Source organism: Coturnix japonica, chromosome 15 (assembly GCF_054131305.1).
Source record: "Coturnix japonica strain WE chromosome 15, WE-NBRP24, whole genome shotgun sequence".
NCBI lineage: Eukaryota > Metazoa > Chordata > Aves > Galliformes > Phasianidae > Coturnix > Coturnix japonica.
Genome location: NC_140677.1, coordinates 3,902,018 through 3,928,106, shown reverse-complemented (window position 1 = coordinate 3,928,106; position 26,089 = coordinate 3,902,018). Strand labels below are relative to the sequence as shown.

General features: G+C 46.1%; 1 protein-coding gene across 14 annotated transcripts in view; it reads right to left on the bottom strand.

Moving 5' to 3' along the window:
- FOXP1 (forkhead box P1) overlaps positions 1-26,089 on the bottom strand; it is a 338,964-nt gene that overhangs the window by 304,822 nt on the left and 8,053 nt on the right. For 2 of the 14 annotated variants that reach the window (XM_085516178.1, XM_085516173.1), the window contains exon 1: positions 8,538-8,809. The exons of the other annotated variants lie outside the window; for them this stretch is intronic. The gene's annotated coding sequence lies outside the window, so the exon portion shown is untranslated. Of the gene's footprint in view, positions 1-8,537; positions 8,810-26,089 lie in introns of those variants that run through there. 14 annotated transcript variants of the gene reach the window in all.

The following is a 26,089-nucleotide window of genomic DNA, read 5'->3' as shown; positions in this document are numbered from 1 at the left end:
GTTGGTGCCAGGATCTTCCAAAAAGCCTTCAGCGTACCCCAGTAACACCAGTCGCTACAAGTATCATAATCTCTCACCCTTATTTAGGTGTCCAAATGAGAATTGAACTTTTTCCAAAAAATACCTAACACCAATTATTGGTGCTAAGCATTGAAAATCCTTGAAAATCTGGCCTTCAACTCGGGCACAAAGAAGGGGCTTAATTTCCCGGCTGTCAGGCATCCCAATCAACAACTGAAGTCAATGGGATCTACACAGTACCTTATTAAAAAAAAAGAGAAAAAAAAAGCCTAAGAGGCCCATTAAGCAACAGCAGCTCCAGCAAGGCAACCTCAGTGCACAGAGACAGCAGCTACACGCGGCTTTGTGCATCAGCCACTTCGCTCTCATACTTAATTTGATTAATCATTTTGGTATTATCCCCAATTAGAAAAGTGTCTAAGTGGAAAAATAATCAAAAAAACTGCTTAAGACTGAGACAAAGGAGAAAGCAGCAGCTACTGAATGTGCAGCTACTTAGGATTTCTGGCATTTATGAAGGATACAAAATTAAAGCAAAAAAAAAAAATGCGGGCGAAACGCAAAGACATCAGTGTTTCATACAGACTGCAGATTTTGAATTTTTTTTTAATAAACTGAAACTGAATTCCAGATGTTGAAAGTTGGGAAGTCAAAAGAGCTTTAGCTGTAAAAACACAGAAAGGTGAGACCAAAAATTCTGCTGAAACCTAACGATTCAAATGCCCTGCAGTGAGGCACCAGCACCCTCTCCCAGTTCTTCCCCCCACACCCCATGGCAGAGAAGGCAGCAGCACAGGGGCTGCCCCGGATCCCATCACAAGGCACAGGCTGGAGCGAGCTGCTGGGAATTGCAGAGGGAGGAATGCAAGTCCCAGCACTACTGACCACGGGGCAGCCGTGAGTGGTGCTCACCTGGAGGCTGGCACATCCCAGCAAGCATCCTCCTCCACCCTGCAGGGCTGAGCACACACCTGCAACTTCAGGCCAGCGAGGGGCTGATACCTCATTCATTTAAATCCTCAACAGTTGCAGCAAATCGCGAGTTCCCACAGACTGAATCTCACCTCATCTCCCCATTTTCCTTTTCTTTAGCACAGCAGTGCAGCCCCAAACCAGTCCAGCTCATCCCTGACGCAGCACAGCAGTATGTGAGCATCCAGGACGCACTCCAGCATCCAAACACAACGCAACCCATACTGGCACAACTGGTTCTTGCCTTAATGGATGGATTCAATCACCACCACCAACACTCTTTGGAAAGCAGAATTCAGGGCAATATTTGGAGATCACTGGTTTCTCCCATGTTTATTTACATCACATCGCTCTGCAGGCAGGCATATGAAATCACACTGTCCTGTGCTGTCCCACCAGCTGCACTGCAGGAAGACACCGGATTTGAGCCTAAAACTCAAGCACAGTGGCAAATGTTTCCAATTTGATAAGAGGAAGAATATTCATCAGCGTACTTCACTGGGGGTGCAGTCAGAACTTGCAAACTTAGTCACAGAAATATGACTGGACTTGTCTGCTACCACAAAACAAAGTACCGTCTAGTGGTTAAAATCAGAGGACATGATTCAGGAATGCAACCCTTTTCAAAGAACTGAAGCACATGATTAACTGCTGCTGAAGTCAATGGGCTGATTCACAGACCAACTTTTGGAGCAATGGATAATTCTCCCCACATTGCCATATGGCTCTCAGTCAAACTTCCTAGAAGCATTTGCTAATGCTGGGTTCCACCACAGCCTTTGGGAGGCCTGCTTTTCTTTCTGTTTTTGTTGTTGTTGCTTTTCCCTGTCTTTTTTAAAACAGACTTCTGGGATGATTTTCACCCACTCTGAAGATTCTCCAGGCTGAGAGAATACCCAGCTGTGATTACTCCAGGGCAGCACAAACTCATGCAATAATTAATATTCTCAAATGAAAGGTTATCCAGGCATGCAAATTTATCATCATCCAAACGTGTGGGGTTGTTTTTTTTTGCAGTGCCACACTCAGTGAGTACTGCACAGAAACGAACTCCATCCATCCCACAGCCGTGGGATCTGCAAACAACCCCTGTGACTCCGCTGAACTCCCAGACACGTGGCCTTTGTAACATGGAGATTTCGCTCATCCCATCATCTCACCGCCACTGCTATGGTAAAATCATTTGTGGCAGGCTGTCTGCCCCCGCCCCTTCTAGCAGGGCCACCAGCACCGAGCCGTATCCCCACACTTCTCCTTATCTCCCAGGAACGCCGCCTGGCAGCCCCGCTGCTCACACAGGCAGGGCTCGGTCCTGCCAAGGCAAATAGGAGCCAAACCAAACCTTTCAGCAAGGCAAACGTCTGCCATCAGCACGCACACTGACATATGTGGCAAGGCAGTTACAACTTTTATTTGTGTTTATGCAATGGGGAATAGAAAGGGGAGAGCGCTGGCAGAGCCACCTGACCAAGAACTGTGCTCATTTTGCAACTCCTAAGTTGCAAAGGGGGAGACGTTATTTTCTTGATGTTTTGTTACAGAAAAACAGAAGTAAGATAAATTCCTCTTTGCCCAAAGAATTCTTCTTTGCTTTCTGAAAGCTTAACAGTACAGATAACGCGCAACATCGTTTTTACGCAGTTTGAAAACACCCCGCTACTTCCAACAATGAAATCAACGTAATCCCAGCCAAAATCAGCCCTCCCAGCCATCTTGTCTGTAAGGAAATGGGGAAAGAAGAGGCGACACTTTTCCTGGCTACTAAAGAGCTTCCCTTATTCAATATCTAAATTAAATCAAATTGAGTATACTAAATAAGCCCATAAGACACAGCACATGATGCAAGAGTCTTAAAATTCTTATCTACTGAGCACTCCAGCTTAAAGGCTGATGTTTTATGTTCCCCTGCAGCACACGGGGATCCTGCTGGCTTGGCCAGACTACGAAAATAAGCTTCAAATGACCAAATGCAACTGCAACTTAAAAAGTAGGAACCAAACCAGACACAACAAACCACAAGCAGCCAGCCGACCTGCCGTAACTCCTGGGCGCTCCACGCACTGCCGACGAGGCGTCCTCCACCACAAGCCCACGCACCGCAAATCCCTAAAGGTTTTCCCCTGCCACACAACTGGTTCTGCTCACACAAAGGCAGTTGGGAGTGCACCGATGGAGACGTGGATCTATGGCACTGTGTGAATTTATGGCATTCCAGAGGGATGGATTCCTCACATTCATCATAAAATTCAGAGCCAAAATCCACAGCACTGACTGGATGCTTCACCTGCAGGTCCTGGTCATGGGACCACATGCCCATGTTGCTCACAGGACCTGCCCATACACCATTACCAGCTGGAGGAGGACTTGGGGTTATGGTCTGTTGTTGTGTTAGATGCTGGCAGCTCTCTGGATAGTCAGCCAACCCCACCAGGTGTGACCTAGGGCAAGAAATCTGTCCACATGCTCACATGGGTTTCTCCATGACCTGGTGAAACACGGGGCAAAGCACAGGGACAGGCAGAGCCCTTGTAATACCAGCTGACTGCACACCCTGTGCAAATAAAAAGCCGAGCTCAAGACAAAAGCCAGCATCTCCCTTCCAACTTTGGTATGTTTCTCTCCTGGACTGCAATTACTTGTGAAACATCATTTTACATGTGCTATTAAAGGGACACTCACTGCAAAGAAAAGTTAAGCAACTCAAATGTTAAAATGCAAGTAAAACCATTGTCTGCAACAGCGATAGAAATTAATACTGGTAGTTAATTAGAATGGCAGTATTCTCAGGCTTTTATTGGAAGATAAAGTTCATGCTACTAAATACCATTTACTTCAGTATTCAGCTCTTCCAGATCCATCACTTTAGCTTCTGTTGCACAGCTTACCTGCCCTGCAGTTAGCATACCTGCCCACACACTGCACCTTTTTTTCTTGAAAGAAAACCTAAGTATCACCCCATCAACCAGATATATTTGGAGGTCAATTTTCACCTCTCCTCTTTGTTGTTTTTCTTTTTTTACTCATTACTTTTCAATGCGTGTTAAAAACAGTTTCAAAAATTGAATGTATTTCTTTGGATGCAGCAATGCAAAAACTGTATTTCCTCTGGACCAGACTTCACAGACAAAGAAAAAAAGGGAGAGAGGGAAACAGTCACTTGGAGCTAAAGAGCAACGACATGGCTGGAGCCATGATGGCAGCACTGGGGCGTCCTCAAAACCACCGTGCTTTCAATTAGCTCAGAGCAAAGCACTGCCACAAGTGCAACCAATCCACAGGTCATTGCAACCCTGCAGACATGCTACTATTTGCAAAGGAAAAGCAAGGCAAATTTTCAGCCATGTGGGTTTTTCTCTTTCCCCTGCAGTCGACAGGAACTGGGTGTGTTGCTCTCCAGGAGCACTTGGAAAAGCCAAGTTAATATCGCTGCGGGTAAGGGGGGAAGCCTGGCCTTGGCCAACATCCTTTGGCACGAAGGGATTTCCTGACATCAGCAGAGAAAGAGTTAGACCACATTCTGAGAAGCTCCTTGGAGAGGTAGCAACAAGTAACATTAAAGCAATAGTGACTTCTTCACAGCAATAACGGATAAAGAGGACAGGAAGAAGAAGGAAGGTAAATAAAAAGACATCATCCCACAGTAGCAACTACAAACAAAAATTTCAAAGCTCTAACCAATATTTATGTTTTTCAACTACAACAGTTCCATCAGATCCATCATTACTACAAGCCCACCCAGAGCAGCAAGAAGCCATTTTTACCACTTTAATCTTACACAATACTGATATGTGAACATAAAGGATCAAGACAAAATGCAAGATATGTGGGCCGGCAATCTGAATGCCAAGTTTTACCCATGTGAATTCAGTTATAAATGCTTGGAAAATGTGATTCCTTAACTTAGAAATAGCAGCTGTAGCATTCGAAGGTACTCCAGTAATTACTGGCATGCTTGCTGAAAAGCTAGACAGAAGCTAACATCTTACTTATATTAAATACACATTCCCTGCAAATTGAAAGAGCCACAGGAAAAAAAAAAAGAAAAAAAAAAAAAAAAAGGAAAAAGAAATAATACAGAAAATAATCAGGCGAGCAGATGTTCCTCCCCAGAAGTAAGACTAAAAAAGACAAGATGGGACGAGATGCCCATTGCTGGTACTCCATGCAAGTCGCAACAATGTGCACACCAAAGGTGCTCCATGCTGCCTGCCTCCCCCAAGCCAGCGGTGCTCAGTGCTTCTCAACAGCCGAAGGGAGCTGGATGTTCACCTCTACATCTGTAAGTGGTAATTTCATCCCAGATACTGGCAATAACACGCTGCTTTAAAATCACAGAAACGCTGCCTAGTCATCTGAGACAACAGTAAAACAAGCAGCAACGCCAAGAGTAGTTGTCTACTACTGCCTGAGGGACTCACGGCTTTAGCAACCAGGCTGGCATAAGGATTATATTATTGAGGAGCGCCCTATACTGCTTTATTAAGTGCCAGTGAAATGTCTACTGCATGCTGTGCCTGAGAAATGCTGTAAGAAAAGCCAACCACAACCATGCAAACTCCAAATGAAGCCACCTGACCAGCCCAGATGTATTATTAGCGGCTGTCCCCTGCCAATAGAACTGCTTTGGAAATAATGGCATTAGCAAACAGAGACAGGTATGAGAATCTCATTGTGCTGAACATAAAACCTCAGGATATGCTAGTAGGAGAAGGAAGTCCACACCCAGGCTCTGGAAGGAGGCACACGAAGAGAAGTTATCTGCAAAATGTGCATCACACTCTCCTGGCTCTCTTCACACCTCCCCCTTCACATCCCCACTCCCATGCACCTTCGCGTCTATTCCCACACTTCTCTCGCTACCCACATCCTGAACATATTTATGTTGTAAATATCCATTTGGAGGCATTTTGTATGCTTGTGGCACAGAGAAGGATGCTGCTCTGCATGTTCTAAGACAGACGCCTCACCATGACCGCTTTCCCCTTTTCCAAACTGCACAGGAGGGGAAAAAATTACTTGGCCCTCGATCTTATCTTCTATCCACTCAGGAACCAGATTATTGCCTAATAAAACTTCACTGCAAAGCTATTAAAAATTAAAAGGATATTTCCCTTTCTGCATAATGATTTGTCAAAAGCCAGACCTAAATCGGGATTTACGAGGTTTGTGGTACCTTTATTTTTTATTATTTTATTTTTCAAATCAGAAAGTATTTTTCAGATTTTTTTGGCAGTCTTTCTCACTCCTGATAGACCCAAAATTTCTCCCTATACCTTGCTTCATCACCCAGATGAAATAATAGGTGAACATCAGCTGAGCCAGCAGAAATGCTCCCACCGTCCTTCAAGGCAACACTTACAAGAGTCCAAGTGGTTGGTATGATTCAGAACTAGCGGTAGAAAAAGGACAAACCAGATTACAGCAACACAGAGGACTCTATCCAAAACCTGCATCCAAAGAGACTCCTGCTAACATATGGTGGAAATGTGACTTTCTGCAAATATCCTCTGCAGAATCCAATTCCTCTCCTCCACCCAAGCCACATCCAATAGCTCTAGTAGAACGAGCTGTTACTTACACGTATTAGTCAGGAGAGGCATCAGCCACGATACAAATTTTAATCCATCTAGCTAATGAGGAATCTGCCATCTAGATAGCGTGGTCAGGCCCTCCAAAGAAATTAAAATCCACCTATTCAGACTCCTCTCTAACTGATGCACTGCCTACCACAGAGCATGGTGACTGCCATCCTGAGGCATCATGTCCTGCTCTATTCCTGAGGGGGGACACCGACTGCTCTGCTCCACCACTACAAAGAGGAGCACACGAAAGCAGAATCATGCTGGAAAACAGAAAGAACATGTTAGCAACTTCAATCCAAATATAAAATGCATTTAAAGGTCACAATTTGCATAACTACTTCTCATGTTTTTTGTTGTATGTTTTTTGAGTTTTGTTTTTTTTTTTCTTTTAATTGCTCTATCCTGGAAGGTGCTGAGCAATTCTGAGAACTGCTGAGCACCTCTACTTCTTGTTTAAAGTTGTATCTACTCTCAGGATTGTTTGGTAGTTGGCAGGAACAGCCCTGCAAGGCGCTGTAGGACTACGCGAGAAGGTACATAGCATTTCCAAAGAAAAGTCTAAAACAGAAAAATAATTAGTCATACAGCACCGAGAGTACATGGTACTATCGTCACATGCTGACACTATGGGGCTAACATGGAGTTTCACTTTCTGATGATGAACCCTCGGTAGTGCATTTCAGAACAGCAGCAAGAAGTAACCACTTGTAACAGGAAGATTGCAGAAGGCCATGGGTGCAAATTGCCCCGATGACAGATTTCATATAAAAACTGACTCAACTTTCACCCAGCAAGGCTAGTACATCGATCCCCTAAAATGTCATCACCAAACCCACATCCAGTCCAATGAAAAGTGTCATATTTTCCCCCACCAATTTCTTACTGGATGACCAGTAGGTACAAGGAGTGTCCTCTTCAGCAAGGATTTTGAAACATTACACTCTTGCTTCCTGCACAAAATTAATTATAACAGCCAATCTGCGGCGCTGCTTCATCTGCTGGGGATAAAATGAAATGCCTGAATTGATATCAAGGCTAAAGAAGGACCGAGGAACACATCCGATGATGCTAAAGCAGCGGTGTTCTGCCTTCACCTGCCATACGAAATGGAACTCCAGAGACAGATGAAAACTGAATACAAGTCTGCAGTCCCCCCAGCTTGTAGGAACGTGTTTGCAAAGATCAATGCGCGAGGTGTCGGGTTCAGAGCCTGAGCGTGCCTCTACCACCATTAGCACCAGACCGATGATTGACACAAACCACACACCACCTACAAAGGCACTGCACAAACCTGAGCGTGTGGGAAACGCAGGCTTTCCAAAAACCCTCTGCAACAACTAAGATGTTTTCCCACATTTCAATTAAAAAAAAAAAAGAGAGAGAGAGAGAGAGAAAGGAAAATAGAGATAGATCAAGGCTGCAGTATCAGTGTTCAACAAGAGCTTTCATTTCCGTGGCATCTGCTCACATTCCTTATAAAAGTGAAGGAATATTGTGTTTATCCTGGACTCAGTACAAGAACCTTCCACCAAGAGCTCTGCTACAGGCAGGGGACTCACGGCACTGGGCTTGCTGAGAAGCAGTGCATATCGCATTAAAGGTTTTGTACACGCAAGTGTTCAATATATGTACTTATTTTTTCCTCTCGTAATAGAAGGGGGAATAAAGAGAACCCCATCTTCTTGTGAAAACTGAATCTATCTCAATGAAGGCACTGAAAACCTCAAAGCGAATTTCATGAAGCCCTCCGGACTTCCCACCGTGCTGTGTGTTAGTCATGGGGTCTTTACCAGAAATGCCCCCATCCTGACTAATTGCTCAGACAGAATGACGACACACTCGTTTCCTCACCACCAACTTTCAAAGATGCCTCCGGTGAGAACTCCTGCATTTCGGCACATTCCCTCCCTGTCTCACCACCCTCCATCTCCGGACAGAGCTCCTCACACCTCAGCCACTCACCTGCGGTCCCTGCAGGCCCCCGAAGAACACATCCCTCAGTCCGATGAAGCAACACGCACTGGAAATCCCTCTTCCTCCCACACAGTCTCCCACACTTCCATCTTCCAGAGAGGACAAGGAGATGTGAGGAGATACCCTGTGCTGGGTGAGCGGGCTGAGGCGGAGCGCTGCAGAAGGCCGAGGCAGCGTGCGGGGCTGCTGGTGGGAGTGCCTCAGATGGCAGCTTCCGAGAGGGGAAATACCGCACATCTGCACCGGGGCCTGCACTGGAAACATGTCATCAGCCCATGGAGGACAATGGGACTGTCCTGGATGATTGAATATCAACAGCTGCCTGGGGAGGCGGCCCCATAAATCCAGCCCTGCCCAACTCCTACAGCAGAGAAGGCTTCAGAGATGGCCTGGCACAGAAGGCCACAGTTTTCACACAGCTGAAGAGGCAACAATTACAGCCACTGAGGAGCTCCTGAGTGTCCCTGTGGTCAGCACAAACATAACCCTGTGGTTCTGCTCTAATTGTGATGTGGGCCCAGAGAGTGCAGCCCCGGTGCCCACAGAGGTTACAGCCGCCCCAGCCCCATCCTCTCCCCCCATCCCCCACACATCCTGCTGGGGACATGGGCCCTGACCTTGGCACAAACCCCCCCAAGGGCATTTCAGAAAGATCTGCTCGCAACCAGAGCAACATCATGCACAGCCTCACCCATACTGAGAAAAATCCACAGGTTCACTTTGTTGCAAGGCACGTTCTGCTTGGGTATGCTTTCTTGTTTGTTTGTTTTTAAATATTCTGGCAGTGGAAAGAGTCACTGTTTTGTTTTCTTCCCTGCATATGCTATATAGTTTTCCCTCTCGCACTTGTTTCTTGCTTACTCAGTTGTCTATAGTCTGCTTCTCTCACATGAACATTAGCTTTGTTTGTCCCCAAACCGTATCACAATCCAACTGCTCTGTGTCATCCCACCAGCCCCACTCAGGCAGTGAAGATCAAAATATTTTCCCTAGGATGCTATGCAAAGCGAGGGGCATATATGTTTTTCTACAGCAGAGATGACCTACAAGGCTGAAGAGCGTGCAGAAGTGTTTTGGCTAGTAAACTCAGTAAACACAACATGAAAAGAGGGAGTAGTGCTACAAACAACATCAAGGCTTTGTTTGTACAACCACGCCATTTTCCAGACACTGTGAAGAAAACACTGCTTCTCAGCTACACAATGCGGCAAAGCCCCCTCTGCAAACCATCACCCAATATGACCACATTTTCAGCAACATTTAAGCACAGCCCATAAATTAACACAGGACATCCCAACTATCATCAACAAGTACATCACGATAATTGTGGATGGCTCTGAGAGGCACATAAAACACTCCACACCAGCAGCCCAAGTCAGCTTGGAAGCACTCCCCACTTCCCAGTGCTCCATAAGCACCGGGGCCAGCCCACGTGCTCTACGGGAGTGGGACGAAGCCATCCCCAGCCACACAGCTCACCCTCCATCTCTGCAAGCCAGAATTAACTTCCCTGACAAAATGCAAATACATTAAAGAAATACCCAAGCCAATTAAGACACAAGTGTTTAAAGACACGAATAGTAATTACAAATGTATTATTCATACCTAATTTACAAGATGAACTTCTTTCGGTAAAATATTAAACTGTTTACATGCATTCAGGAAGACAATTTCCAAACTGTGCGCGTCCTGCTCTGAAGCGGGGACTATTGCTGTGCAACAGCTCTGCAGACTTACAGTGTATACTGTGCAGTAATCAGAAAATGTTTGACCTCAGATATCTACTTGACCCCACAGAAATGCAGACTCGCTTGCTATAAAATCCTAAACAATGGGGCAGACAAGGTCATAGGGTCAAAGCAAGTATTAACAGGTCATTGTGCAACCCACTTGGGAGCAATTACTTCTGGTCACGGCTAAGTGGACACTTGATTGAATACCACTAAGACAGCTCACATCCCACAGATAACAATCCTCACAGCGATTAAGAATTAAAGCCCCCATGATTCAGCCTTTATTACTCAAATGAACCTAACTATTCCATAAAAAACTCTTGGTATATGCATGATGCAAGGTCTAAATTGAAATGCCACCTCATTAAACAATAATATCTAATTTTATCTAAATGAATTTTCATGAAAGTACGCCACACAGCTCAGGAATTTTTAAAATGAATTATCACAAGTGATACATAATTTCACCAAAACTGCTGCAGGAAAAAAAAAAAAAAATTAGCTTCAGGGATGAAAGGGAAACATCTATGCCGAATGGAAATTGCATTTCTTTCTGCTTGCAGAAAAGGTAAAAAGGAGATTCAGGGATTCTATCAGACAACAAAGCCAGATTTTAACCAAATCAACACCCTTCTGTAATGTCAGGTACGTTCCCTCTCCTGGCAAACACTGAGCCCACACAACATGTGCCGAGTCCAACTGCATTCACTTCCAGAACAGGGCATGTCAGTGTGCACTTAAACCCCTAAAACTTGGGTTTATTATCATAAGCTGTTACAAAAACCATCAGCTGTTACAAAAGCTCCCCATTACTATGGATGTTCACTAACATTCATTGCTTCAGATGCTCCTGAAATAAAGGCACCATCCATGAGTGCATCCCCTCCTGAGGGTGACAAACCCTGCCGTGAGCATGTGTGTGTGCTGGCTTTGAATTCAAGAGCTCTGACTTATTTCAGAAAAGCCACAACGGTACAGAAGAGATGCCCACTTTAAAAGGGGTTCTGTCAGGAACCACCAAAAGAGTAAAAACAGCTAAGTGGGCTTCATTTTTAGGCTTAATGCGAAGGGAAGGTGCTGTGGGTCCCACTGCCCAATGAGAAAATACCAATACGATCAGCTCAGGTGGTCTCAGCCTCATTTCTACAGTTTCACAAATACCTCTTTCCAAAAACACTCTCTCCCAGCCTCCCCTGCCCAGTCAGCTGCTACTCAGAAAGCCCAGGTCACCTCTCACAGGCCATGCCTTTCTTAGGAGGGGGAGAACAGAAGCAAACCGTGCTGCCCCACCGGTGAGTAACACCTCAGGGACGTTTAAGAGCACTGCATCCACAGACATGAGGATGCGCAAATTATGCATGCATGTTTGGAGGCCATTTTAGAGACTGACTCATGAGTCATACAGAAAGTAGATCGAGAGAGGGGAAAAAAAAAAGTTTAAAAATGCATTTTTTGTATTCTTGGTAAAACAGTACAGTTTTGCTTTTTTTTTTTTTCCCCCTCCACCTTTTTCCTTCATATTGAAACTCTCTTGGTCTTCCATCGGTAGCTGTAGGAAAATTCTGAGTTAAAACAGGATTATTCCATTAGTGTTAACACCACAATAGCTAGCTGATAACATATCAGATATGTGAAATTCAAGCCTGGCAGAGAGGTGTTCACCACCATTGATTGCTGCACAGGAGTTCACAAGGAATGAAAGGCTGCACAGTGGCTTCTCCCTTGTCCTGCTGCCAGCGAGGTGTAATAACGCTATTATGAAAAGCAAACAGGAATGAACTCTGCTCAAAAGAAGGTGAAGTCTGAACTCAGAAATCAATTGCTGCATCAGTCGTGCCCCTACAACTGAGTAATGCTGTTACAAAGTTCATCAAGCCCTCAAGATCCTCACCCTGGCAAGGCTTACAGTATTATGCATATTTTATCGGCACTGAATATTCATACAGTGACAGCATCTGGACACCAACCGACTAAGGCTGCCACAGAGGGGAAAAACAGTCCTGGAGTTCAGCCACCAGCTGGAGATTTCATAGGGAGGTCCACGCTCTGTTTTCCATGCTTTCAGCCAAGCTGTACATCTCCCTGCACCTCTGCCAGCCCAGGTCTGGGATGAGGATATCTGTCTCCTCTATTGCCAAGAGGGAAGATGCGTTATGGTTTCCCTGCTGTGACAGCAGCCAGTGCCAGGGGGCTGCTGGGTGCAATAAAAGCACATAGCAGATGAGAGCCCGCGGTGCAAAATAATATGCACACTCTCACCGAGAGCATCTCCCCAGCACCTGAGAGGGCAGTAATCATGAAATGAGATCTAAAGTGCTACTGGGATGCAGGCACAATTTCAGCTTTGCTGCACTGATGCAGCAAAGGAGACACAGATGACTTTGTAGCACGGGGAGGAGGCTGTGCCTTGGTCTTACTGCCCGCACTGTGTCAGGGGAACCACAACAGCTCCTGAACCAAGATCTGCAGCATTTAGTCTCTTCTTTCTCTCCTTCTCCTTATAAAACCATTTAAGCATACCATGCATAAAATACAAAGCTGAGAGTTATTACAGTCAAGCAGGCCAAAATCTACTGGATGGTTCAACACCTCTTTGACAAGCTTCTCATTAGGAATGTGAATAAGATCAGAAAAATACGTCACACCTAAGCTAGTAAGGACAGTGTGCATCAGACCACCAAACCATCATTCATGCAGGAATATAGTGCGAATCAAGGCACAAAGAGGATTTTCAGAGTTGGCTTTTTTTAATAGTCAGCACTGCCTCATTTGTGTGTCCAGAAATTCCTTCTGGAATTATTAAGCAGTGCCCTAATCCCTGAACACTTCCTATGCACTGCTAACGGTAGCACTGCCAGCCCCCTCCTGCTCTTGGTGCTCATCCTTCCCAGCTGAATGGGCCAACAAGGTGTCAGCACACTCCAAACACCAGAAACCTGCAGCCACGCTGGCTCCTACTCAGAAACAAAGCTGAGGTTAACCAGTATTCCCGAAAGTTGTCCCAAAACGCCATTCTGTCCAGCCACAGAAATCCACTCTCTAGAAGACTCCGTCAACTTATAACCTTACAAATCCGAAAGGAAATGGCTGGGTCAGATAAACTCCCCAAACTCACTCTTGTTAAACAAGGATGTTTCTGGTTCAGGAACAGATGGGAAGAGAATCCTCTCCATAGCTAACCCAGAGGAGGTGGGGTTGCCTGAAATAAAGTCCCTTTGACTCCAGCTTTGCGTCTCTGACAGCCTGATTCAGTCATGGAGCGAGAAGATAACAGGAGACCATTCATTGGCTTGACCAATACACAAAGGCAAGAATTTCCCTTCCTAAAGAGATCTAATCATAGAGCTTTAGAAAATGGTTAAAGGAGAGAGACTGTGGCAGTGAGTGCACTAGAGATGAGCGCCAGTAGGCTGCTATTAATATTTCCCTGGAGCAGACACCCTGATCTGCAGTGTTCGAAGGAAACAGTGAAATTGCACAATGGAAAGAGTTCTTCAAGTGAAACACTGAACAAGCGCAGAATTAGAGCTGAGCTCACAGGAAAGTTTTTCCACTGATCTAGTCTAATGGACTATCGACTTTCCTTCCTTTCAGTCCCAACCAGAAAAGGCTGACCCCTGAATGCCTGTCTTCCCTGGTACACTGTAAAAAAAACAAAGATGCAACCCAACCAGCTGACCTAGGATATCAGCCAATTCTCTGTCCAAGAAAAGAGTTTTCCACATGTCTCTTTTTGAAAACTGCAAGACTAGAGCATATCCCATATGGACAGAAAGAGTGAGAGCAAGCCTTCAGGTGCTCACCCTCCTTGTGCCAGGGATCCTCCCAAACAACCCTATGCTGTGCTGCAGCCCTGCTGCAAAACCCAGCTGTGCAGAAGCCTTTGCACGGGTGAAGGAGCCAGAGGAGAGAAGTGTTTGTCTGTGCAGCTTCTCTCTGTTCAGCTCCCCACGACGCTTGCTTTCCTTCCTGGTACAGGACACTTCAGCTGCCTGGAGCTATTCTGGGCACTCAGAACAGAAGCCAGGCATCTCATGCTACTTTTACTCATGCCTACCTGAGCAAACAGCTCCTGTGCTCCACAGAATCACCTTCTTAATGAAGCAGCTATGAGATCAATGTTGTATGACTTCCAAGAGCAAAACAGTTTACAATTAGCTGAAGGTCTGGTATTTGACAGTTTTTTATGGCTCTTTTACAACTGTTTGCAAATCTTTTCTTCCTTTAAATTATTCCGAAAAGTGTTAGAGGGAAGCCAAAAGTTATTTTGTGCAAGCATGTGTCTACTTGCACGAATCCAAGAGGCTTTTTCATCTAAAAGCGCCATTTCAAACGCTTGTATTTACACGACTGCCGTTTATGTAATGCTTTAATGAAAACCTAAATGGAGCACAGAAGTCAGTGCTAACGCAGAAGGAGTTAGTGAATGTGTTCTTGGGGCAGTCCAGAAAACAGTATTACACAGATCCTCCACCATCAGGATTCATTCATCAGGGCATTTTTTGAACCCATAGCTCACTTACTTTGATTCAGGTATGCAAACCTTTGAGTACTCCCAAACCCAAGTCACAAGTCTGGAACAGCTTGGCTTACAGTACAGAGCAGGTCAGGTCTTGGCTCCCAGCAGCATGGCACGGGCCTAGCCTTTGCCTCAGAGTATCACCTTCTCTAAGTGAAAGAGCAAGAGAAAGCCTTCACAGATAAAAAGCATGTTCTAGCCTTAGGCCTGTCAGCATGGCACACGTCTAAAGAGAAAAATGAATCTGCATGATAGAGACTTGAAATGCAGGTGTCTGGATGGAAGAGAAAATTTCCGAAGGAGGCATATGTATGTATACAGAAAAAAAAAAAAAAGGATACAAAGGAAAAAAAAAAGGATGCACGTTTGCAAGAGAGCACAGAACAAATAAAACAAAAGCAACTACACCTGTAAAAAGAAAAATGTGTTTCTTTGCCAGGTATATTAAGAAGGTTGTACCCTCGTCTCAGACTAGTCAAAAAGATTAAAGCCATTTTCACTCTCACCCAAATCACCAAGGAGACCAAACCTCCCTCAGCTTGTAACTGCAGAGAAGTCAGCACTCAGGAGAACCATCTCCCAAGTTCTGGATCACTACTCCATTGCAGCCAGGTGTGTGTGGGCAGCAGCTGTATAAACATCCTGCTGGACATCAGGGCATGATCAATGCCACCCTTGGCTCCTGGCTACTTGGAAATGCTATGCCCATATTCCAGACTGACAGTGTGCGAGATCCTGCACCTTCCAGGGGAAGCCGAGCCCCCAGCTCTGACAGATGCCTCCAGCAATGGGGAACTCTACCAAACTATGTAATCTTATGCAAGTTCAGGGTTTCTTAAACATCTAAAGGCAAAACTAAAAAAAAAAAAAAGAGCAAGGGAGAAATCAATCCAAAAATCCTTGCTGCCTATACTAACGATAATTATATCTGTGCTATGCCAACAGTATCTCTGAGTGCTTCGAGAGAGCTCAACTGCCTCACAGAGGCTGATGAAGTGAAGCTGCATGTTTCAGACCACTAGAAAAGACAGAAAGCACTGAAGGTGATTCAGGGACACAGGATGAATGTAACAGCTCAATACTGGTGCTGGCTGTGCTACCAACCTATTCCTGCAGCAGCGGTGGCACAGACACATGCCCTACAACACTATGCTCCTACCTTATCCAAGCCACATCAGCAAAACTTCCTCATATCCACTTACCTCTCTTTGCAGTCAACTTCACTGATTCTTTTTCCTCAGGTGAAGGCTTTACATTTCACATCAGGAAAGCACTGCCCAAGGTCTAGAAGGTTTGATCCAAGCGATGAATTAAAGCCACTTTCCTCCAGTGATTACATGAAATGTGCCCAACTCCCTCAATATTTTAATATACATTTCACAATACAAGTATATTGTGTGGGAAGAGAGAGAACAGTCACCGCGTCACAGTTTGCCCGCCTGGATCCCACCCAGCTGTGGGATCACCAGTGAGCAACAAATACATTTAAGTCCTCTTCTGACACCAGTTGGCGAATTGCTTAACACCCAGCATGTCCAAGTTTCCTCGCTCTATATATGCATACAGAGAGATATATGTACACACACATACTGTAGAAATCATATTTATTCAACCTCCTACAATGTTCAAGAAAGTAACAAATTATGCTACAGCATTCGAAAGCAAGGAGCTCTATCAGAGACAGATGAGGAGAGAGCGAGCAGTGATTCTGCGGCAGCCTGTGAAGCTGCCGGAGCTCAGGAGCAAACAGCCACCTTCAGCCATTGAAAATCACAAACCATCTGAGAGAGTTTAAAGACAGGGGTGAAAAATTACTAGACATCTTCTGGGGGGTGGGGGGGAAGATCAGAAAATACCACAGCCAACCCAAAGCACTTATGGGCAAACCACTGATTTGCAATTCCAAACCACTTTTCTGCCTGAATCCTCCACTTAATATCTTATCTGATCTTGTCTCAGGGAATCCCCCACCTCCCAAATGTCTCTGCTCGGAAAGGCCCTTTCAAGCTCTGCTGTGAGCACTGAAGGGTTCCCTTGCTCAGGTGATGAAGGACTAACAGGGATTTCACGCACCCATCCTTTTGGTGTTGCCGTGCCCTTGGCTCCCAGCATGGCTCTCCTCATGAGCAAGCAGGCTCTGCTCTCTGCCAAGTGAAGGTTGCCACATCCAGCACACACACACACACACATTTTCAGTGGCCCACCGCACGCAGGCACAAGCCTAGAATAATTCCTTCACAAGTCGAACATGCTGCGAGCTGTATCAACATTATAACGAGCAAATGCTGCTTTACCGATGTTTAAGAAATATTTTAAAGTCTGTCACCAGTGACAGTTCTGCCTGGTGGCACAGAAACAGGCGCATTCAGCGAAATGGCACAAAATTGCTGTTGAGGAACAATCCCGACCCCCTGCATCGCGCCAGCAGAGCGCTCACTTCGAGGCTGAGGTTGCAGGTACCAGTTCTTTCTATCATCAAAACACCCCATGTAAGATAACCCCAGCACTTCGCGAGCATTAGTTCAATCAGCCAGCAGCCTCTCAGCACTGCAATTTTTCCCTATTCCCAGTTCATAGCACGCAGACGGGAGGGAAATGGGGTAACATCAGTTATGGAATAATAAAGTCCCAAACTTCTGACTTCCCATTTCAGTTTGCAGGCTTTAAGTTCACATCCTTGGTCCAAAAATCTATGTGTCAAGAAAGAAAATGAGTTGATCCCTTCCCGCTCCCCTTATTGTTTGGTTTTTTTTCCTCCCATAGGAAGAAAAATAAAAGACAATACATTCTGTTTGGAATTCAAATCCTCACAGCAAACAATTTTTGAGGACCATAATCTGGAAAGACCTTTGTTAAGCGAGGATGTCAGAAGCTTGAGAAAGAATAACAGAATAATGATGCTGTTCTGAACAATGGGTACCAGCATGTTCCTCACATTATTTTTGGAAATGGTATAGCTAATATGACAGCTCTGATTTGGAGCCTTCAAAAGGCATAAGCTATTGGCATTTTAAATACATTACAAACACACACGCACCCCTACGCCCACTCCAGCACTGATGATTTGTTCCACTCCTGCCCGCGGGCTGCTCCAGGTGTGGGGCACAACAGACTGCTCCCCTTCCCTCAGCCCGCTCCTCTCCTCCAGGGGACCCCACATCAGCCATCCAAACACAAAGGCTGTAGGAGTTGCTTTAATGTACCACACGGCAGAAGGGATCCTCCGCGACTAAATGGACACAATGGAGCTTTTCAATTAAACTATTAACCCGAAAAGTGGGGGACGGTTATTACCAAAGACAGCACTTATTTAAAATAAAATTTAAAAAAATTTAAAAAGGAAAGTACCATTAGAAACACCTAATATAACTCTTATTAACTTATTTGAATCTTGTCCTGAGCACATCGGGTTTGTAAGTGTCTGCTAACATAGCATTCTGTTTGCCTAATTAAGTTTTCAGTAGGGTAAGCTATAGCTCTCACTAATACAAGGAACTGGAAAATCACGTATAAACCAATGCCTGGCTTGATTTACCTTTATTGTACAAGAATGTGCTACAGGCTCCTCAACAACCACTACGATATTTTCCATCAAAAAGGAGAATTGCGGCCAAATTGCCATCACAGCCGGAGCAATGGGGACGACAGATCACTGCTGGTCCGTGCTCAGAACCCATTTGGGGCCACAAGTGGTACTGAGGATGAGGAGCGAGCTGGGCAACATCCCCAGGGATGAGGAGCAGAGGGCAGAGGCGCTGAGCTAGGAGCGCACTACAGAGGAAAATGACGACCAGCCAAAAAAATTCCCCCTAAGAGGCTTAGAAGAAATCTCAGGGAATCAACTCAGATCTCCATGACAAATAATTAGCAAAATAAAGATAAAATACTCAAACATCTCAGCTTTCCGCTACATTCCAAAGCGGCTTATTTTCTACTTTAATTTTATTCTGACTGCATTCAAAACACTTGCCTGTAACTTCCAAAAAAGACTGAGGGGGGTGAGAAGCGACAGCAGAGCGCTCTGCCCACAAAGGATGAAATCTGGCAGCGTGGATTCTGCACCCCCCAAGCCCCCAGGATGGGGCTGTGCTCACCCAGCAGCCCCTGAGCTTTGTAAGCAGCGTCTCGCCATTAATATAATTTACAAAATGGTTAAAAATCAGAATGTTTTCCCTTCGTGAAAAATAACGCACTTAATGCTTTTCATCTGGCACATAAAATTTACAATACCTCTAGGAACGTTTTCTATGGTTAAATCAGTACGACTGGTGCTTTTTCAGCCTTTCAGTGTACTGCAGCTTTTTATAGTGTTTTTTGGGGGGGTTGTTGTTTTCACCCATTGTAATAAACTTTTCAGAACCAGAAATGATCAACAATAAAAGCATTCCCAAAGTCCAACAATTTTAACTACTACTTTTAAAGCAACAATAAAAAATAGAAAAAAAAGAGGGGGGTGGGGTGGTCAGACTTAACCCAACCATTCCAGCAGCCATCCCCACACCATTAATACAAGTCGCTGTCTGCAAGGCCCAGCTACCCGGATCGCTCCCATGCCGCCAGCAGATGTTGGCTGCCTATGAGCACAGACAAGGCAGTTCATGACTCCTCGGAGGCAGCCGGGTGCCACATCTGCACTTGATGAAGGCGAGCGTAGGAGCGTGGCAAGGAGACGCAGCCAGAGCCAAGTGCGGCAGCCGCTCTGGTTGGGACAGAAGCAGCGATGAGCTGCCGGCAGCGAGGCCAGGCCAGCTACACGCTTCACTGTCGGGGCACGGCCGAGCCCAGCAGCCCCAAGTTCACAGTGAGGAAGCACGCAGAGGCGGCAGCCCGCGCCTGACGCTGCGCTCTCGGATCCTCATTAGCTGGGCGGCGATCCAAGTTCATCTGGGCCCCAGAGAAAGGCAGTGCTTGTGTTTAGACCGCACAATACTGACATAACATTAACAGATTTACATATGCAAAACTGTGAAGCAACAGGCATTCCCCCTCAATTGACCCACAGCTTGTAGTGGCTGCCGAGTTATTCCCTGCTTAGGCTCTGTAACCAAGTGGGCGTCATGCGACTACCATCTGGGTACCACTTATTTAAAGCTGGCAGTCTCTCTGTAATAGGCAAGCTGGCAATAAGCAGGAAGGGAATAAATTGCATCATTTAGTTAACATCCACTTGCTTTGCGGCTGTTAAAAACCCATGACTGAATAATAATTTGGTTATTTCTTTTGCCAGACAATGCTGTCAGCCAAATCGTACTACGCATGCTGCAAAACGTCAGCTTGCAAAATTTCCACTTTAAAAATAAATTAAAGAAATTCGGAGTATAATGTGAGCTAAGAAGTTTTTCTAATGCTTGCGATTCAAATGCAATCGGGTTCTAAAAATAAACTTGTGCTGCTGCAGTCACCAGATTCTGCTTTTCCCCAAGCCCTTACTCTTGTCTTCATCAGCCACCCACCCTGACCCATTCCACGTGCCCAACACCACCGGCCTGGCCAGCAATAAGAGAGTAACTACTCTTTAGAACCCAAAACATTTGGGCTTCTTGCTTCATGCTGCCCTTCTCCTCTGCCTTGATTCATCGATTTCCTTCTACCCAACATAACTGCTCTCGCACAGGTCAGTATCAAAGAGTACCTGAAATCCTAGACTGCTGGCACACAGTTGGAACATACACTAAGGTTTTTTTTTGTCCCAGTTTGCTAGAAATACAAACAGTCCAGCACACACAGATCTTTACATTTCTCTCTTCAGGACTGAAGGAAAAGCCCATGCTGAGTAACACTTCCATACTGCACAGATAACAAGGGGTTGCTTTATCCAGAGGGATGAGCAAGAAGCAGTGCTTCAGTGGGATCAGCAATGAGGAAGAGCCACTTACCCATCAGGGTAAGGAGGCACTGCCTCCTTTCAAACCAGCCTCGCTCTGCCTTCACAACACTTTGAGGGAGCTGAGGGGCAGGATGCTGAAATGCAGTATCAGTTCAACTCAAGAGACGCAACATGGAAACCCGAGGTCATCACTAACACTCAGTGGGTACCAGGGCCAAACCTGGGCATGTGTGGTCCCAGGAACCCCTCCACAACCCAGCAGCACCGCCTGACAGACCAGGTGCAACAGGACCCTCCAGGCACTAAACCTCAAACATCTCCCAAGCCAACACACACAGTGACTGTTAGGTTAAAAATAATGGCCCGTTCACATAGAAAGGGACCCTATTTCCAGCTCTGGCAGCAAGCATGGGACACACTGGCACTGCTCTGCTGGGCTGCCTCCCCGAGATCCCGTGGGGTAATGAGCAAACACAGCAGCTTTGCGGGTGGCTTGGGAACCAGCAATAAAAGTAAGATGGGGAGAGAAAAGGGTTTTACACAACATGATCACACACCAACCCAATGGGGCAGCAGGCAGATGAACGGTGTGGGGGGGGAGGTGGGCAGAAAAAGGAACAGAAACAAAGAAAAAATGCCAGAGAAAATGCAATGCTAAAGACTGTTTGAGGATGGCAGTGAAGAAGGCTGCACAGAGCATCCTAACCTTTCCTGGCACAAATAAATAGCAGCATGGGTATGCAAGTGCTGGCAGTGCCTGCTCTGCCGCTCCCAATGGGAGGTTTTGGCCTCAGACATTCTCTAGAGAGGAGACCCACAGCATCCAGCAGCTCCAGCAAGCCATCCTCTGGGGAACATGCATCCTCCAGAGGACTCATCTATCTGGGAGAGGGTTTGAAAAGCTCCTTGTATACCAAGCCTTGGCACTTTTAATTGCACAGACCATATTCAAGTTCATCAGCCCAGCAACACTGTCACACACATGGCATGTTACTATATGGTCAATCTCCCTAATTATTCTTGAGTTATTTTTTTCCAGCAGATCTACAAAATATCAGCATAAATCTCTAAACATTAACCAGTCAACAAACTCAGCGCAACAGACGTAAGCTTGGCCCTGACAAATAAAAAGACTACGGAAGACGTATTTATTTGTAGAAAATGTCCTTTCCTATAACCATCAAATAGATTACAACTGCAGCCCTTTCCTCGCGCTGCACCCTGGGATTCAGTCATTTAACTAGCACACACACCACAGTCCTGGATTAATCATAAATAGAGTATATTTTTAAGTGCATTAATTATGTAACAGATGCTTCCAGGATTCCAATGGAGGTAATTTTTAAAATCCCAGCATACAGCTTCATGAACCCGTGCAGGTTCAAGGTTGCTTTTCATTTCAGCCCAATACTGCTCTTAAAACCAGGAGGTAATCGCCCACTGCCTAATTTCCACTTTAATCTCACTGCAGACACACTCCATGCTGTCACCATGGGACACTCTGCCTTCTGATGGAGGAGCCTCCAACAGCCAGCCCACCATGGCAGGTTTGCACAACACAAGGGCAAGCTCTTGGCTTTCCTTGGGCCATCTGATGCCATCTGAAGTCCCACTCACACACAGGTGCACCCAGTAGGGTGAGCACAAAGGCTGCCCAAGGCTCAGGACATGCCTCATGTACTGGGGGTACCCCAGAAAGGAGCTCTATTGCAAAGCATAGCAGCACAGCTCAGGGGCTGCACACCAAACCCCACAGCACCTCCCAGAAACACTCTGGCCAGCAATGCTCTGCAGCAGGAGCTGCTGTTACAGCTGCACGTTAACTCCTGCTGGCTTCATCTGACAGTGGGGGCAAACGGAGCTCACCCACATGCTGCCACGCTTGAGAAAAATGCTTTTTATTGTACTTAGCTCAGTGCTAACAAACATGGCATATCCAGATGTGGAGAATAACTGCAGATCCACAACATTTTCCTGCTAGTTACCGGGAAATTTACAGCTTTTACAGCCAGCTGCAGCTGCTAACGCTCACAGGCAACCGCACCAACCCAACCAGTGCTATGGCACTGGAGCAGGAGGCACTGGCTGCAGCACAAGTGGGGTGGCACAGCACTACAGGCTCCACATCTTGGGTGAGAAGTTCACTTTTCTCCCTCTCTTTGCACACCAGATCATCATCGGATCAAGTTGCGGATCTTCTCACAGAGCTTCATCTTTGCTTCCTCTTGTGACACTTAATTCATGCTGACGCAGAGGGGCACAGCTCCAGATGCTCACTGTGCAAGTGGCTGGGCACAGTGAGCATCTTACCCTGGTAGCATTGTGCTGGCCTGGGCTCTCCTGCCAACAGACCCCACAACTGCTCCAGACAGAAAAAACACACAGAGGCACTGTGAGCAATCAGGGTTCCAACCAGATGTGGCTTTGACACTCAGGAAGAAAGAACAAAAACCCTATGCAAGGTGAGCACTACTGGCAGGTGTAGCAGCACACACAGTTATGTGATACTGTGCTGGCTTTGCTCAGTGAGGTGGGACTGGGTACTGAAGTCAAGCATGAACCAAGGAGGACAGAATTGTGGATAATAAGATTTTTACTCACGTTGTTATTCTGTCCCCACTCCTTTCAGAAAATAAAATAAAAGACAGGGTTAATGCTTCAGTGCCTCACTTCGTAGACTGCACATTCAAATTCCTCCACGAGACCATGCAAAAACAAGTGGTGAAAGGGCTGCCAGCTGCAGAAGGCAGACACCCCAATGCAGCAGGGCCCCCAGACCACCTGGACCATCCCTGTGGTGGGAGGAACGTGGGCATCACCCTCCTAGAGGTCCCAGCTTCTAGGTTAGTGCCTTCCCTCCTCAGCCCCACACAGCCTCCCAGCACCATGGCTGGTTATCAGCTGGGTGATGAGGCCACACGGTACCTGCTTGGCACAGCTCACACCACTCTCCCAGGGCTCCTCTGGTTTCGCTTCCTGCTAACATGCACCTGCACCAATCTCAGGAGCCATTAATGCACCAACCATACATACAGCTCTGCTCAGACCCCTACGGCAGGGGGCACACCCCACATGGCGTTAATGACTGTCGCACACACAGCACCTGGTGCTCTCAGCAGCCCCACGCACCCAGAGCCAGCACTGAGCATACACTCATACCCCACAGACACAAGCACAGGCTTCAGGTCAGATCCTTCCTGCCTGTAAACCCATGGCAGCGCTGAGCTCTGGACACACATTTTCTTTCCAACTTCTGCTCTTTATCCCCAAAGCCAGCCAGCAGGCAGGATGCATGTTTTTAGCTGAGTTTCATGCACTCCTTCTGCACTGTGAAAGCAGCAGTGCCTTTCCTCGACAAAAACCAAAAGGTTTTCTGAGGAAACAGCTCTGCCTGGTGTATGTTGTGAAGCTGTGAGTAGCCAAAGTCACAGCACACACACGGACTGCTGTGATGGGCACAGAGCAACACATGCTCCTCCTCACCGAGCACCCACCAGGCAGAGGTTGGCACATGGCAGCAATTCAGTGCTGATGAACAGAAACATGGGCACATGCTGCTGTTAAAACTGAGCTACGTCTGACATAGGTGTTACTTATGCAAGAAAACGTTCTGCTCTGCACGTGCTTCCCCTTGCAATTCACCTCCAGACCCCAATGCCACCAGGGGCAGAGGCATTCATCTCTTTTTTTGGACCTACAAAAAACACTACAAATTACCTCAGCTGATAGACCCCTTCCTTATCCCAAATCAAAGAATCAGATGACAATACATATATATATATACATATATATATGTATATATATATATATGTATATATATCTTTTAACCAGAATGTAATCATTTGAGCATAGCAAGAAGAAAGCATTGCCATGAAGCTCTCATGACAGGAGAACAGCTTTTACCCTCAGACACATCCTGTAACTCTGGCTGAAGTTACTCAGAGCTGCCCAAGTTTCTGCAATGAGTCAAATCTGCAGGATTCGCCACTGCCCTCGCTGAAAAGAGGATGTGAGAGCTGGCACACAGCCCCACCAGGAGGGCAGAGCCCAGTCCCTGTGAGCCAGAGAGGCTGGGGACAGAGCTGGCCACACCACCAGCTGCTCGCCATGCAGTGTGCAGGCACACATGGAGTGCACAATCAGTGTCTGCTGTAGTACTGTATAATTTTTCATCCATAAAATAAAGGTGATGGTAACTTATACCCAACAGATCCCCTCTAACTCTCCCCAGGCTGTGTACCATGCAAACTTATCAAGCAAAGCACCATGGCACAGCCACAAGCAGCTGCAGGGATGCTCCCCACACTCAGGCACGGCACCACAGGCCGCCACCAGGAGCTCTGCTGAAACAAAGGCATTTCTAGTTTTCCCTTTCAATTACAACAGATTATCATTTCGCTCAGCAATGCCCCTTATTAAATTGAAACTCTCTGCATCAGAATTAAATATGTCCTATCTACTCAAAATGAAGTGTATTATTTATCACTAATATTTAATGACAAAAACCTGATAACTTTCTCCGATTATACCACTGATTTCCTCCAGTCATGCATCATTGGCTCTGCTGGTCATTAGCATTATCACAGTGCATAAACTCTGCCTTATGCAGCAAGTTTGATAACGGGGCCAGAAGCCCACAGCCACTATTCCTCAGTTTGTTCAGATTTACCAGTTTACCTCTCAGTGGCTGTGCCTCTATTTGCAGCATCTATCATAAGAACAAACTACCGGAGTTGTTACCACCTCAGCAGCACAAAACTCACAGAGGAAAAAAAAATAAAGAAAATCTCTCCTTAAATCTGTTAAGGTAAATATAGGCTGTGATGTTCTGTGTACGTATCCAGACAGTTGCCTTTTATGTTTTACAATCATGAATATTCATGGATTTTGTTCCCTAAGCCAAACTGATGCTTTTTCTCTTCCTTCCCCCCCCCCCCCCCCTCCTTTTTTTAATTCATTTTTTAAAGCTCAGTCCACTCCAGGCAGCTCCTGGGGTTTCAACAGAGGTACCTGTGTACAGGGCCACCAAACTGAAGCAGAACATGGCCGGCACGTAGGAGATGCGTGGAAATACACCTACTTATAGCATCCACCTGAGGGGAGGAATCGCTTACAGTGCTCTGATCAACAGCCAGCAAGATACTCACTGACAGAGCCCTGTTTGAGAGGCAGAGCGGCGATGAAAGCAGGGAGTATCAATGCTAACACATTGTGTGCTGCCCTTTGCCAGGCAGAACTCCTGTCTCTCACAGGCAATAGGCTTTGGGTTAAGTTCCAGTATTGCTAATGGCAGTATTAGAAACATGGGCTATCTCATGAGGAAGGGCAGCGATCTGGCAAAGTCAGTGCTGAATTCTGCATTCTCAGTCAAGGCAAAGAGGCAACCTGAGCACTGGAAGAGCAGCAGGTCGCACAGGATGCAGCACATGGCACAGCACTTCCCCAGCATCAACCTGAGCAT